Here is a 16,226-nt window from a genome sequence, read left to right as displayed (position 1 = left end):
CGAAGTCCTTTAGTCGACATTATATTTACTGTGAAAGGCTTGACAAATGAACGCAATGATACCGGTGCATTTGTATCATACGTAGATTAATAAATTGTTACGCGCTACGCCAGATTAATCGAAATCAATATTACACGTTCTTCCTCTCCAACAATGACAGTCACGCCCAATTAAAATGATTAAAGTATCCGCGCGCGATAAGACCGTTTCAATTTAGTGCTCTGCGACTTGGCGAATCATGAGAATAGTTGCACAGCGTGAAAATAAAACGTGTCGGAAACATTAATTTCAACAAGTCGAGTGCGGTTGTAACCAATGTAACTGCGCTCGACGCGCTTGTTAAATAATCAATCAGAGCCTAATTGTGCTAATTGGAAACTTGAATGAAAGAACGGTGTGGTTCTTCAAAGTACAGAGAAATGAAGAAACACTATCGATTTTTTATTTCTACTGTACACGTCTTTCAGCTACTGTACAGCCCCGTATTTATATTTAATTATACGTACAATTATTCAGTTTCGATAAGAGTAGATAATCATGCGAGGTTCCGCGCACAGTGACACATAAAAAAATAATTGTTTATGTAAATTAATATTTTACCGAACTTTGTACGAGCGTTGTCGATACGCTTCCAGGAAATTATGCCCGCGAGATATGCTCGTTCCTATTTACATACTCACCGCTGTACACGAAGATGAAAGTCGAGAAGCGACAAGTAACCGACGTGTATCACGCTATCCCTTGCGCGGTTATTGAAATATTGCAGTTAGGGCAGCGTCGCTTATGCAAGGCTTGCGCGCAAGTGGCATAATTACGTGCAAAAGTAATTGAGTACAAAATCCGCGATGTCTATGACTGTATCAATATCGGCGTCGCATCATTAAGGTCGCGTCGATGTTATAATACTTTCGCGTGATTTCCGTGTTGCGAGGCAGTTCGTTACGCGAAAGACCGCCTTTAAAATTTAATTGCACATCAGCTGATGACGCGTTCCAACACTGTTAATTAGGACGTAGCTCTCTAGCGCGCAGACCAGCGTTTGGTTCTCTTCAAAAAGCTACCTAGCGGCGCGAGCTGTGCAAGGATGAAGCGACGGATTGTGCTATCCGTTTTACACCTTATAGATGCCGAGCAAATCCGGGGATGCATAAATCGATGATTGCGTGTGCATAATTATACGCCACCTTCGACGACGTTAAATTATAGCGATAATATTTATGAGCAGATCTTCGCGACTGCACCGATTGTGTCACAACAGAGAAACTTCGCACGCGTATATTTCATTATACATATAACATTCCACGTTTTTCTATTTTTAAAGAAATCTGATTATGTACGAAAGACATCTTTGTTTGAAAGTACTGGCGTAATCTGTTACGTTTTGTGAATTTCGCGATTTCTTTTGTCTCCGTGCAGCTTGAATTGAGAAATTTCATTATCACGTAACTTCCTTGATTTTATATCGTTACAGTGGATGTGTAAAAAAAAATCAAAACTACTTGGAATCTAGAGAACAGAATGTAAGTACTGAAACTGACGTATAAATTAGAAAAGACTTTTCTTCGGATTGCGGAAAGCGACGAGACTTATCTACAAATAAAAATGACACGCGTGAAAATGTTAACTACATTGTAATAAAAATATCGAAGCCTCTTGATAATGTTACAAATAATTAGCACGTTTGGCCAATGTAAATCTAAGACATGCATTGCTATTAATGACGCTCGTAAGTATTAATTATGAGGAACCTATTTGCTTGAACCTAGGATGATATAAAGTCGCATGATATGTTACCCCTCGAACAAATTCTAATCAGAATTATATGTAAATATCAAACGTACGATTAATAAATTTTCTCCTTAATGTTTACATAATATTTAATAATTATTGCGCACATTAGTCACATTTATTAGCCCTCAGATTCAACAATGGCGAATAAAAAGAATTACGAATAAAATCAATTTCGTTTCGTTACTTTTCTTCATTTGCCTCATCGTGCTTCATTTGCCTATCATTCTTCATTTACCTATCATTCTTTATTTGCCTATCAATGAAATGTTAATTACACGTCTTACACAACGTTATCTAGCGTAATACATCTGATGCGTGACACAGTTCGTTTCCTACTCCACATTTTGTCAGCCGTAAATCTTTTTTACTTGACAAGTAGAGTTCTCGTGAGAAATGGCAGGACTGGCAATTAAATTTGACACAAATTCGATTTCGAAGTTGACGAGATCTACAAGTTATTTGTACATCTGGAAAGAACGATGGACTTACGTTCAAGTTGACAAGATTATTTATGTTTTGCAATATATTTCGTCGCGTAACGAGAGAACTTTTGATCTGGGCGTTTGTAACCCAAGCAGCCACAGGTTAAGGATGCTGTGCATTTGATAATTAGATACTATTATTATGCAAAGGCATTATGCAAAGTGCCCTGAGAGGAAGAGATATGAGCCTTACATGCAATGAATCATTATATAGACATTAAATATCGAGTTATGCGTTTAACTCGATACTAACGAAACTGGTTTAACGAATGAATGCGCGTTTCGCGCAAATACACCGTCGTTGCATGTGTGAACAGGACCTCAAAATGCCTTCGCGTTCTAGTTGATCGTGATATAAGAGGTACTGCCCCGTTGTAGAATGGCCAGGCGGCATTTCACGGCACATTTCGTAATTAGATTGAAAGCGTGGAGTGACTTTTAAAGATAACAAATAAAAAAATGCCCTCGTAAGATCCAATATCGAGATAACAAATCTCTTCGAGCAAATATTACTTGATATAAAAAAAAAGGGAACAACTCACAACTATGCAAAATGAGGTAAGTTTTCCTTAATATGCGCTATAATCTTTCTCGACATTAGCCGAGCATGAAATAAATGCACACTTTTCTAAAAATTATATTTAAATCTCGTAATTCTTAATTATACACTGGGAAAAGGATATAAATTGACTAGATTGCTGTAAATATAGAACTAAATAAATAATCATCTCAGTGTAATTTTTAAATACCAATTTTTACTTATGTTTAGTATTCAAATTTGTTAATTTTCCGTAGTTATGAGTTAGATAGAGATTAGATAAGTACGGATCCATAGATCCTGTTATAAGTAGCGTTAAGTAAGAAAAACGAGAAATAAGATAAATACTCGATTAATTTTTATAATGTCTAGGTACATGTACGTAAGTATAGATGATGTTACGTAAATGTTGGTAGGCACAGGGTATTAGTATTCTGAAATCTCTTACCGATGTTTCGAGTACGAAAGAGGAAAGGACAGAGTACTCGCAACTCTTTAATGAATTTAACGAGCGGGTTGCGTCCCGCCTTTTGCGATAAGAATCGCGACTCATGGAAGGCGTAACCCGATGCTCGCTTTCGGCAAATTAAGTTGACGATCGCGTCCGCCAATAAATGGATATTGATTACTTTGAAGAGTCCGACATTCGTCTTTTTTTTAAGTATAATTTTGTGGGGTTATACATATAGTATATAACACCGCAGAGAGTAAATCTCTTTTTAACAATATCTGAATAGTTAACGGAAAAACTTGCTAAAAATAACTTGTAGTAAATAATAAAAATAAATTTATACGTGTATATTACAATTTAATATATAAAATACTGTATTATTTCAAGTTTTATTAAGATTGTTTAAATATTTTCGTGTTTTGTTTGCTATAAATATATTTCAAAAGAAAAAGAGCTAAACTTTTACAAAACTTATTGTTTCGAATCTATGGAATCGCAGGATCAATTGGCATCGCGGAAAAGCGAGATAGATATTCCTTGGAAATTGGTTTCGTGCAGTTTCCATTAATGCGAATATGATTGATCGACCCTGTCGCGTAATGGACGGTATTGTCATAGTCATTGGGGCAGCAACTTGCGGCAGGCAGAAATCACAGGGGATCACCGTGAAGTGGGTGCGTGGAGAGATTTTCAAAGGGGCGATTAAGTGATTGCCCGGCGCGAAGAACCGTCAATCAGCAATTGTTCGCGCTCCCACACGTGTTCGAGAGTGATTAATTGCGATTTTCACTCGAGGCACCCGTGCGTAGCGTCAGCTTCGAACGTCGCCTACAGTGCTCGTGCAGTGCATTTCGCCGATGCATTTTGGCGATGCACATCTAGTACCGCGTTTCATTCGTTAAGTAACATAGATATTGTATCTAGAGAAATGAGACTTTCAACAATTTGATTTATGTGAAATGTAACACTATGTGTCACGCTTTCGAGTACCGATAAATTTATTGTTCTAACTATAGTATATATTATTTTAAGTCGTGAAAAATACATATTACAAATATATAATACAAACTAGTAGTTGAAACTGTTAAGCAGAGATGATACACAAAGGATATGTTTCTCTCAATAAATTTCTCATTAATCAATAAATTCTTTCAAACAAAACCTGCTAAATTCATTAAATAAATAAATAACTAATAAATTAAATTTTGCTCCCAATCAATAATAGTTAAAAAAACACTGAATGAATAATTAACGTATAATAAGTGTCAGTTTTACTAGAACTAACTGGTCTAGCGAATAACATAATGATTATGAGTTATTAATCTTCTAATTTTTAAGATAAATAAATGTTTTATCTAGTAATGCATACATGTGCATTAATCGTCTTTATCTGTACGTAGATGATTTAAAATAGTCATTTTACAGCTTTAATATTTTGATTGACGAGTTATTGTATTTCTGAGAAAGGTATAACTCAATAGTGATCTTGAAACGGCCGTGTCGATATTTCGATCGCCGCGAAATCTCCGCTGAGATGTAGAAACGTAATCGCGCCGCGATGCAAACGCTACCGATCGGTATAATTGGCTTTCGGACCTTTACGGTGCGCGCGAGCGACACTATCGGGCTCCAGACGGAGACGTACGAGATAAAATCTCGTACATGTGCATAAGGGTTCGCCATGGAGAACTCGGGCTCATGTCGTCGTCCTCGTCGTCCCCGCCTGTCATTGCATTCCGCAAGGCGTAACGCACCGCAAAAGCCGCGTCACCCACATTATACGACTCGCACACATTCGCCTATCTCGTGCTCTCTCGCTTGGCGTTATCGTGGGAAGGTCATGCTGCTTTCCACGTGGGATTCAAACATCTAGACGCAATAATACGAAATTACCTAGTGTCAGGAAAATAATACAAGCGAAAGCCGGGAAAAATGGAAATAGCATTATCAAACAGCGAAATCATGTGTTCGTAATTGCATGGTACTTTGATGTTCTGTAGAACCGTATAACACGCTCGTTATTGCTTTAAATGGAAAATTATTGTAATATCTACAGGTCGGCAATATTCTTATTCCAAACCTTGTATTTATATAAAAATTAAAAATAGGATGTCTAAAATAGATAATCATTGACTACTCCCTAAAGTTTTGGACTGAAAACAGAACAATGTAGTGAAATATTCACTCTATAGTTCTAGTTTCACTTCAACAAACTTTAGACAGTAGGAAGAATAAAATAAAGACAGATAAATCAATATTCATTCGTGGGACAATTGCATTTCGATAGTTTATCTGTATCCTGAAATCGACAAATTTATATGAATTTATTGTTCTCCTTCTTACTTTTTTGCTTTATGAATCTTTACACTGAACTTTCTAATCAAAATTAATGTGTACGTTACATTTCCTTTCTTTTTAATGAAATGAGATTTGTTAAGATTACAGATTATCGGATATTATTCATTCAATTTATCACATTTAACGTAAAGTTATGTTTCCCACAAGCAAGTGTTGTACTGCTTGGTTAAGTGAAGATAAGCTCGCAGCAAGCAGGGACACATGCAGTAGGACATCACGTGCTCGCGGACACGAACGCCCTGCATATATATTGCGGATAAGCGCGCAGCATCTCTTCGTTTTCTCCGCCTGCCCGCCACCGTGATGTAAGCACGTACACGCGGCAATCTCTCTACGCGTAACACGCAAGTCCTTACAAGGCAGCGTGCATTCCGCGATGGTGGACACCAGCGGTAACGAAGTGCCACCGGGATTCGAAACTGTTTCCCTCCGCGACAAGTCCTTAGTTACAAACAAGAAAACAAAAGAAAAGGAAGCAATGGGCGAGTTTGCCTCAATACAAAGGCTACTGGCAGCGAGGTTGTAAAATATAGTTTCACTTAAACATTTAACTGTCGAGTAAATCAAAGATTTACGGCAAAAAAATGTACAACATATTTTTATATTACATACGAGGTAAATAATTTTGCATTTAAAATCGTTTCTCTTATTGTTAATATTAAAAATTTGTCTTAATTGTCAACTGTCCCGATTATTGGGGATCTCTCTTTGACTTGCATTTTCAAGTAAAGCACTTCGCGTTTGAAATTTCCCTTCGGAGATTCCTTTAGCAATTGCAAAAATATGCAAGATCCCTTGAGGAGGATATACAAGAGCACAATGTAACAGCGTGAATAATAGCACGATAGGAAAGCGAAATGTGTGTTTAGTACGTACTTTATCCGTAAAAGTATAATTAGCGGACACACAACAATTATATGCACATCGCATTTATTACTACCGCAAGCACCTGTAAAAACTCAAGTTGCGAGAAAGTGCATACGATCTTCAAAACGATGAAGATATCGCGCGGTTTAATGACTTGTTCAGCGCCTGAAATTGTCGGAGTTGCAAACGTTGCCCTTCCGTATGCGCGGATACTTCTAGCTATCTCACGCGGATATAGGAAACATTTTTCATTTGATTCACGAGATACACTTATGCCTGCACCGAGCGTTATTAATTGGTTTGCAAATATCATAAATTTTTAAAAGGCACGTACTTTGAGGAGATTGCGTGCGCACGGCGCATTCCTTCGCGCGTACATTCGCAAGTACCTGAGAAACAGATACAGACGGCGCCATAAAAACGTTATGACTTTCTTCTATACGCTCTCTATACCAATACCGTATATTTGAATATGGATCAGGCTGCGAAGTTTTGCAGTTGCCACGGCGTGGCAAAGTACGATTCGCCGATCAGATAGCGTTACTCTTCCGGCGAAAACAATTTTTCATTGCTCTCCTCTGTACGTGCGAAATTTTTGCATACGCCATTGCATAATCGGATCGCTGGCACACGGTGCGTTGCACGGATTATGTTTTTATTCCGCGACATTTGCGACGGACGGTATTTGCTATTCGTTATGCAATGCGGCATTTCGCAATTTTGAATTTCGTCAGCTATATAAACCCGCTTTACAGACGTCAATGCCATGCTCGGTGGAAGAAAAATTGTATATATCGCGTATCTTATTCGCGGTTAGTTCGGTTGACATTTTAATTCGTACGTTAGTATTTCTACGTTAACTACTATCTTAACACGACTCGCTTTGCAGGCTTTTAATGAATCACGTCGAAGGTTTTTTGCCATCGGCGATTAAAATGTAAGGCTGCAGATCATGCACTGCATTTCAATGATGATGGCTACAATTAGCCGATATTGATTCGAATCTCAGAACATTCATTCGAACTACGATATTTATATTACATTTACGCTGGTGCAACTCCGAAAAATAAAAAATGTATTATTATATGGAGTTCAATACACAAACTTCCAATTTTATTCCAACACCGTCATAAGCATTTATTACGAAGGTTCCATTCTATTCATTACGTCGATTCATAAATTTGCCAAGCTGCTTTCTTTTGTATCGTGATCAAATATTTTAAATTATTGGTTCGAGATGTTAAATCCTCCTCATCGTTTTCCTCGTTTCAATTAGCTATTGTCTAATTCATTATTTTATCTTGTTTCTCCCAAATATTTCTTTTTTAATATTGTTGAGAATAATAGCAATACTCTTGATGTCTCGTCATGTAAACGCATCTTTTTCTTTACTTTCGTTATGTCTATACTTGTAAAATATTGTGATAAAATTATGAAGACATCCAGTTTAATATTAATATAATACTTATCCCTAGTATTATTTATTAATTTACTATTAAACTGGTCGCCTGTACACGATGAATTTCCATCTGTATCTATCTGAAGTTTCTTCGAGACTGCAACGTTGAATACTAAAGAATGTTAAAAAACCAGAAAGATATCTACTTGGTGCGCTGCCAATTTTATGTCAAGCCAAACCGATTGGTAAATACATCACGTATACACGCGATGAGTAATTGCGAACTACCGCGGAAATCGTAAAACCATCTGAGAAGTTGTTACATTTACAGGAAGCGATCAATGTCCAGCATTTCTAGTCCACCAAACGTTAAGATAACAAGTTGCTATTGTTTTTCCTTTCACAAAATATAATATCTGCATTTTATGCATCTTTATGCAACGGCATCTTGAAATTATTGTATTCTCTCTCTCTTAGTAATTTTCAATATCAAACATCTATGCGATTGAAGTTAAAATTAAAATTTTGTCGGAAATGATTTAAAATTGGATGCAAGACTGAGCTGTTAATTCGCATTTTTTTAATTTAATTTGCGGAAACAATTTCGTTTCTAATTTCTTATAAAAACATCTATTTATAATAATTTATTATCATGAAGAAATCGATAGGAAGTAAAAGAAAATCCTTAACGAACATTCTTGTATATTATGCAAGCCGATATGCATTACGATTAGGGAAATATACAGAAATTATTTCTTTTTTTTTTTTTAGTAATGTTACTTTCGTTCCAGATTATTCCAGTTTCAGATTTTATTCAGCCTGCCGTCTTGTAATTATGACTTTGCAATATAACAGATTATGTTTCTAGCGATAACTCTTTAGCGATAATGTCAGCTCAGTTTGTCAATCAAGCAGCTCATAATGTTGCCCCCTGCATTTACTTTCTCCCTCTCTTTTCGATCGTAAACTTTTTGTATATTTCGCTGGACTCGCACGGTTCCGCTCTATATACATACTCTGTATACATATGCATGCAGGTGCACTAGTGCCCACGCGCACGATTGCATTTACGTAAGTGTTTCCATCGTGATCGTCGACCCGCGAGAAAAGGGTCGTACCGAACGGAAACAATTGGGCAGTTTCATATCGCTCAGACTTTATCACGCGAAACAGAATACGATTCCCATATTAATTATCGCGTAATATAATTGCCCTAAATATGTAAACCATCGATATAATATAAAGCTAATAAGTTTTTAATACAGTCGTGCGAAAATTTAATATTCTGCGAACTTATTAAATCGGTTTCTATTTCATACGCAATCGGCTGAGGCTGTGAGAAACCATGCGATAAGTAATGGCGATACTGGCGTACACAGGATATTCCAACATCGCCAACCCCCAATAAATAATGCGTAGCGGTCCTTATTTCAATAGAATCCAGTTACACGGACTTCCAAATGGCGAGAAAATGAACAAATCGCTTCCTATTAAACTTTTATTCGCGAAAAGTCAGTTCGAGCTTAGCTGAAAAAATTCGTAATTGAAAGGTGGAATGGCAAAACCATATAATCTGTTGTAATGCACGTATACGTGCACGTACTGAATGGAGTTTGACGAATCGAGAGGCCCAATATGATAAGCTTACGTTATAGTTTTCGTACATATGGTTCGGATAACTGATACGTTCTCCGAAACGGTCGAGAGTTGCAATTCGTTTCGCACGAGCGGCCGCGCGATTTTCGAATCTTTCAAGTTGCGCGCCTAGCCGGACAAGTCGTATCCTTTTTTTCCCGCGGCAACGTACGCACGACTTAGGATATTAAATAATGTCTCTCTGCAGGTCGATCGCTTTCACCCACCGTATACGACACGCTTCGCAACGCCGTAGTAATCCGCGCGCGTTCGGATAGACCGCGATACGTAGATCGTGAGCGGTTGTCACTGCACGCAAGATGTAAAAGTAGATGTAGTAACGCGTTTAGCACGTCGACGTATGCAATTTTGATACGTGTTATGCGCCTTTAACGAACGCGAACTGTTAAATCCCGGTTAACGAGCTCTCTCAAAAAGCCGGAAACGCAACTTTCGTTCCTCGCGCGCGCGCGCGATCCAATCTTCGCGCAGGGTCGTGGGCCGTTTTTCTCGTCAAGTCCGGGGCTCGGCTCGGCGCACCTTCGAGGCGGATATTAATACCTGATCGATATGACGAATCTCGTTTTTCCCGCTGCCAACGCGCGGTTATCACAATTGCAATCGTTAACGGCCGGTCGCGGTAATTTCGGCCGCACTTCCTTCGGCGATTCGGTACGTGCGCGCGATTCGTGAGATTCGTCGAGAGAAAGTCCCAGCGAGAACAATGCGTGGTTCTCCCTTTTTCTCTCCGGCCGATTTAATGCGTGTAACGCGGGACAATAATTAAGGAGCACACCGCGGAAGACAACGCAGGATCGATCTGGTAGGCGCGCTCGGTGGATATATTCACCTCTCGATCGTAAAGGCAAACTTACGCAGCTCGCTCTCGTCGAACTTGGTCGTGAATAACCCGAAGCGAATTTTTACTCCAATGTTAGCAAAAACTGTTCAGCCACGTAGGCCTCATACGTAACTCTGTACTCATAAAAAGCCTAATTCGTACTCGTTCGGGCATCGCGTGCGAGTTTCCATTTATATATTACGTTATAAATTTTCATCAGAAAATGGATCGAAGATCGAGGATTTAGCTATCGATATTGTTAATTTAGATGGACCGTGTTTTTTTATCACGTCACACGATGCGGGTAGCAAAATTCTTCGGGGCAATTGTTTACGATATTTACAACTCTTCCTCATCCGCGAGCGGCATGAAGAAGAAAAAAGTGAACCGTGTAAATTCACCTTAACCCTTCCACAGTAAAGCAGCCCACGCGCCGTACTCGTCCCCCTTTGTCCCGATCTTTAATTTATCTCCCGCGGCTCTCGTAATAACCGCTATGCGGCATGTCCTTGTCGCGAAGGATACGATTTATTACACACCTTGCACACATCGACTGTGACGAAATGCTACCCGGTCAGTTTGCGTGAGTGCCCTTACTCGACGCGTACGTATATATGCGAGTCTCGCATAAACTTCTAAGCGTCCCGCTACGCCGTCGTTTTCTATTAAATCGATATCCCATATGATTATACAGCTAACTCGTGCTTGTACCATGTTGTACCCGGGCTGCTTTCGAAGGATTTTTTATAATCGCATACGTGTAAGGAATTCTTCTTGGAAGTGCACGAAGGTGGAAACGAACTAATGATGCCTTTCACAATTTTGCGAGGAAAACGAAAACAAAACTTCGATGTATTAGCCTGTCGGCTTTTTGGGCAAACACAGAAAAAAATACATAGAATTTCATTAAACTTACAAATACGAAAAATATATTATATTGCATACAGGGAAATACTTTTTATAAAGAGAAAAAAAATGTTTCGTTTCCTTATGCACAAATATTTGCTACAAGAAAAACTGTTATGACTTTTATATTCTCGACATAAATTACCTCGTTACACCTTGACTGAATAATCAGATTAAGTTAATAATTTACATTAAAAGCACGTAATCGATTGACCTATCGACTTTCACAAATTATACTTAACGCATTTTATAGTATGCTCGCGCTGTTAAACGATACGTTTATTCAGTAGAAGAACACGATTTTATGATTGTATGAGCGCATTTAAATACACACACAAATATGCACGTCGTGAGATATGATTGAGATAAGAAGATAAGGGAAGAACGAACGTTTCTCATGCAGGCGCAAACGGAAAGTGGCAGATCCGGAACAGGTGTAGCTCGAATCAAGGCGTTGCGCCTTCAGAACACTACGCTTATGTCTTTGTGTACAATGGTAAATCCATTCTCACCAAGCTACTAAATGTCATAACTTAGCTACAGGCATTATTTTGATGTGCCATGAGCAGAATGGAAATTTTACGATAATAAAAATGTCACTAAATATTCACTAAATATTAAAAAATTATAACGTCAAATGTCCTAAATAAAATTTTACAAATTATTATACAAATATTTAAATTGGGGATAATGTCGACGTTTATACATAAATTAACATATTAATGAGTTTAATTGTATTTTTATGTAATAAACATATATCCGTAGAAAGAGGGGGAGAGTAGAAATGAATCAAAATTCTAATTCAGTTTATCAAATTTTAACACTGATATGCAAATGAAAGAAAGCCAGTGTAAGTCCACTCTCCTGTCTTTCCGGTGTTTACTTGGCAGCGTATATTGTCCACTGCGGCTGCATAATTTGAAAAAATGAAAGGCAAACGCGGAATGTCACCATACATCCTGTCTGGAGATCTAGCGAAGTAGACCGCGATATTTCATTTTGTGTACTTTCACCGAAAAATCTCACTCTTATTGTCCCGACACCAATTTTCGCCGCAGTAAAGTGTCGTTTAAGAAACGGGCATCATATTTTAACCTTGTCATTTGTGCCCGAGGACATTTCGTGAGGGTTGATTCATGAAGGATATAACATGGATATATCGCCTTTACTTAAGAACGCAAGGGTTATTTTGAAGATGTTCCGATACGTTGCTTTCAGATTTTACTAATTAAGATATTCTTCAAAAATATCACAATAAAACGAGCATCAGCATTACTTGCAACAGCTTTACTATTTTAATATTGGCCTCGAATCATGGCAGAATTGATTTTATCAAATATAAAAAATAGAGAGAGTCTAACATCGAGAAAGAACTTTCCTTTGCAATGGCAATAACATTAATTATCTCGCGTAAAACACCGCTACATCATTTGCCACTGTGTCAATCCCGAAGCGAGTTTTACGCGTTTCGATTGAGACAGATTACTCGGCGTAAATCAATACATACGATTCGCGTTACATCAGATGCACCACTACGAATTAAGGATAGATTAATGATCCAGATCATGCCGGACGAACCGTATACGGTGTAAGTTCGTCGATCGACAAGTTTCTTCTCGTACCTTTAGCATGCTTAAGAGTTCTCGCGCGTAATTGGCAACAATTACATTGCTTATACGTAAACTGCTGGGTGACACGTACAATGTTAAGTTTTCTTCCTACATACGACATTTGCTTAAAAAAGAGCAAACGAGACGATCCAATTACCGATTGAATATGTGCACGTGTGTGTGTGTAAATTCGATTCAGTATGTACGTAGTAACCATTTGCATAATCTCAGAAAATACTTCCGCTAGTCATACTTCCCCTTTTTCTACATTTTCTGATATATTTTTTCTTCGTGAAGAATATTATATTTATGTAAATGAAGCAGTGAGAAAAGTAACACACAACTTATTGATATTAATTACTAAATATGTAATAAGAATAACTAATATGTCGTATTTTTATTAGAAATTTTACAGTAAAGCATACAAGCCTTACGTAGCAAACTAAAAACGGACATAATTAAAATTTTCACATAGTGAAAAGATATACGTTTATCTCCGCGGAGCTTATCTTCGTACACATGTTCAAATGTTTCTCAGTGCTTGTTACCGTCTGTACCCTCGACCACAATAAGGTCGAAAAATTCTCTCACTCCCCAGTGCTCGTAACAAGAAGATTGTTAGCCTTCGGTGAAAGGCGCTTCCTGGAAAATGTGTAAAGGGAAAGGGATGGTACAATCGCGAAATTACCGAACGACTGTCCTGAACGTGCGAGTCCCGAGATGTAAGAACGTCGAAAAGAAAGCTCGGCTTAATGAAAATCAGGGAAAAAGAGATAAATGAGATAAGACCTAGCTTTAATTTTCTAAAATTTTTCTAACTAAGAAACACACGCATTACTTACTGTGTGTAAAAAGTTAGATTTATGAAAAAACATGAATTCGTGTACATTTAGAATAGTTGATTTCTTTTCATTCGATTCGAAACATCCATTGCGAGTGCAGTAAGTGTCCTTACGTTACACTTGCGACACTTTACAAGAAGGACATGCATTACAAAAATCTATATCCTTTTTTATCCCTTTACATGGTTGCAGGTAAAAGAAAGTTGTTATTACGTGATGTCGAAAATAGAACGTACGGCGGCGAAGTTTATGCAGCGCAAAAACAACGTATGCAAAATTCCGATACCCTTCGCGTGCGCCGGCTTTTCTGCACGAAGAAGCAATTTCCTTCCCCGCGAATCATTTTAATCTTACAACAACAATAACGGTAATCGCGAACCGTAACGAGTACACGCCTGTCAATTCGAGTGCCCGGTTGTAACCCGTTAGGAGAAATGTTGTCAGTATACAATGCTTGTTAAACATTGCCATGACGTCGATAGCATTTTTCATAAAAAGAGAGAACAGTAAAACATCCGGTAAATAAGTCGCGTGGTAGTATAATAAATCTTATAATCCGATCATATTTGTTCCCCTTTCTAAATCTAAGAACTACACCGTACTTACCCAAAACAATATATATCTTCGGTATCTTATGATTACTTTGAGATTACTACAATGGTTAAACCGGAGAATACCAGAACTTGTTACATTTATCGTGAGCTTATTGAAGAAAAAGAAATATATCTGCTCGAATAATTGCACTTCTGGGACGCAAGATCAATATCTAACTGACTTAAATACTTCCGTTTTTTTCCCCCTATATATTTTTCCGATAAGTATTTGTCGGATAATTTCATGTCACGATTTTAGCTTGCTCAATCTTTCACGTCAATAAAATAACTTAATCTTGGGAATAGAAGAAAAAAAACTACTCATAGCGTCAGAATTGTGTAATACCGTTCACAAACGCAATGGCCGGCGACAGTCTGATATTAGATTACAGAGAGGTTTAATTTTCGCAATTTCATCTCGTGTGTATTCGTTTTTCATCCACGCGCCAACCGATTGCCAAACGTTGTGACGCGTTTAAGTTATTAGAGTTAAATGCTGCGTTTACGGGGCGCAGTTTTGCTTCTCTGATGGTCGCCGGATCCATTTTAGTTTCGACTCGACGAAAGGGAAGAACGGAACAGCCGGTTGATAAAGGCGTACGTGAGGCGAAACAGGTTCAAGTAATGATCCGACGGGTCGGCCTTGCACCCGTATTAACGCCGGAACGTGTAAATTATGCTCGAGAATTATTCAGTAATGGCGCGTCCATCAACACGCGATATTATGATTCGGCACGCGGCAGACATATCGCATAACTGTTACCGAAATTATAGCACGTAATTAGCATGCTTTATTCATGGGATTTTACGGGGGGTACGCACCGTTACAAGTTCTGACGTAACAACTCTTACTTTTTTTCGACTACTTCGCGTTTTAGGTTCTCGTATTGTGATTCTTGCGCAAGAGCGAGTATTGGTTATGTGATCTGCGAGTTTTTAAAGAAAATACATACTTCCTCTAATGTTGTTACAATATTTTCAGATATTCTCAACAACAAATGTTGATGGTTCACACGGTCTTTCTTTGAAAATAATAATAATGTATTATTATACTTCAAACTAGCAATATAATTGTTATTTGAGAAAACAAACATTATTTAATATGGCGCACAGTTAAATATTTATATAATTGTAATATTACACGCGCCGGGTAACATGACTCGACATAATAAATTACTTTATTTTAACAAATTTGGATATTTTATTTAATCATTTATTCGTCACATATTTAAATAAAAAAGATTTAAAAAATCTTCGTATAAATTCTTTAAGTGTTTTTATACGAACGGAAAAAGTAATCAATTAATATCGAAATTTGGTGTTCGGTTATTATATTACGTACGTGAATACTGAACGTATTCTCGAATATAATATACATGACTTTTGTTGCGTTTCCCTACTTCCTTATAACTTCTTCCATTTATTTTTTGTTATCAGCAACAGTTTACCTGTAAGATACAGATACGGCAAAGAGGATTTTTGCGTGCATTAAAAATTGTTATGAATAATAATGAATCGTTCAGTTAATTGAAATCGATGTTAATACTATGGAAGAATGCGACGCGATTGTAAGCGTGAAAGAAAAATTACACGTCATTTTATTACAATGGAAATTGAAACCATGAAGTTTCGCAGATCAAAGGATTCCTTCTTCGTATAAAGTCATGTTGCTTTAATGTGGAAGTTTGTTAAACGTGGGACTTATTAGGCTTTAATCGCTCCTTAAGAACAAAGAAAGTAAATGTAAAGTTTTTCACAAATCTTCATTATCCGTCGAACGTTTAAATTACGATTAGAAAACCGGACATATACGTAATTTCGTATAAGTAAAAACCAAGCGGCAGTATAAGCGGTCTATGTTTATTTATTGCAGTCATGCTGATAGTTTTTCGACATGCATTTTTACACTCGAT

General features: G+C 37.6%; 1 protein-coding gene across 1 annotated transcript in view; it reads right to left on the bottom strand.

Moving 5' to 3' along the window:
* The window catches only part of LOC105568981 (laccase-5-like), a 115,925-nt gene that overhangs the window by 69,452 nt on the left and 30,247 nt on the right, over positions 1-16,226 (bottom strand). The gene's annotated exons all lie outside the window — the stretch shown is intronic.

Source organism: Vollenhovia emeryi, unplaced genomic scaffold (assembly GCF_000949405.1).
Source record: "Vollenhovia emeryi isolate VEMERY1.0 unplaced genomic scaffold, V.emery_V1.0 DF939126.1, whole genome shotgun sequence".
Classification (NCBI taxonomy): domain Eukaryota; kingdom Metazoa; phylum Arthropoda; class Insecta; order Hymenoptera; family Formicidae; genus Vollenhovia; species Vollenhovia emeryi.
Note: the sequence above shows the minus strand (reverse complement) of the source record. Positions and strands in the feature narration are given on the sequence as shown.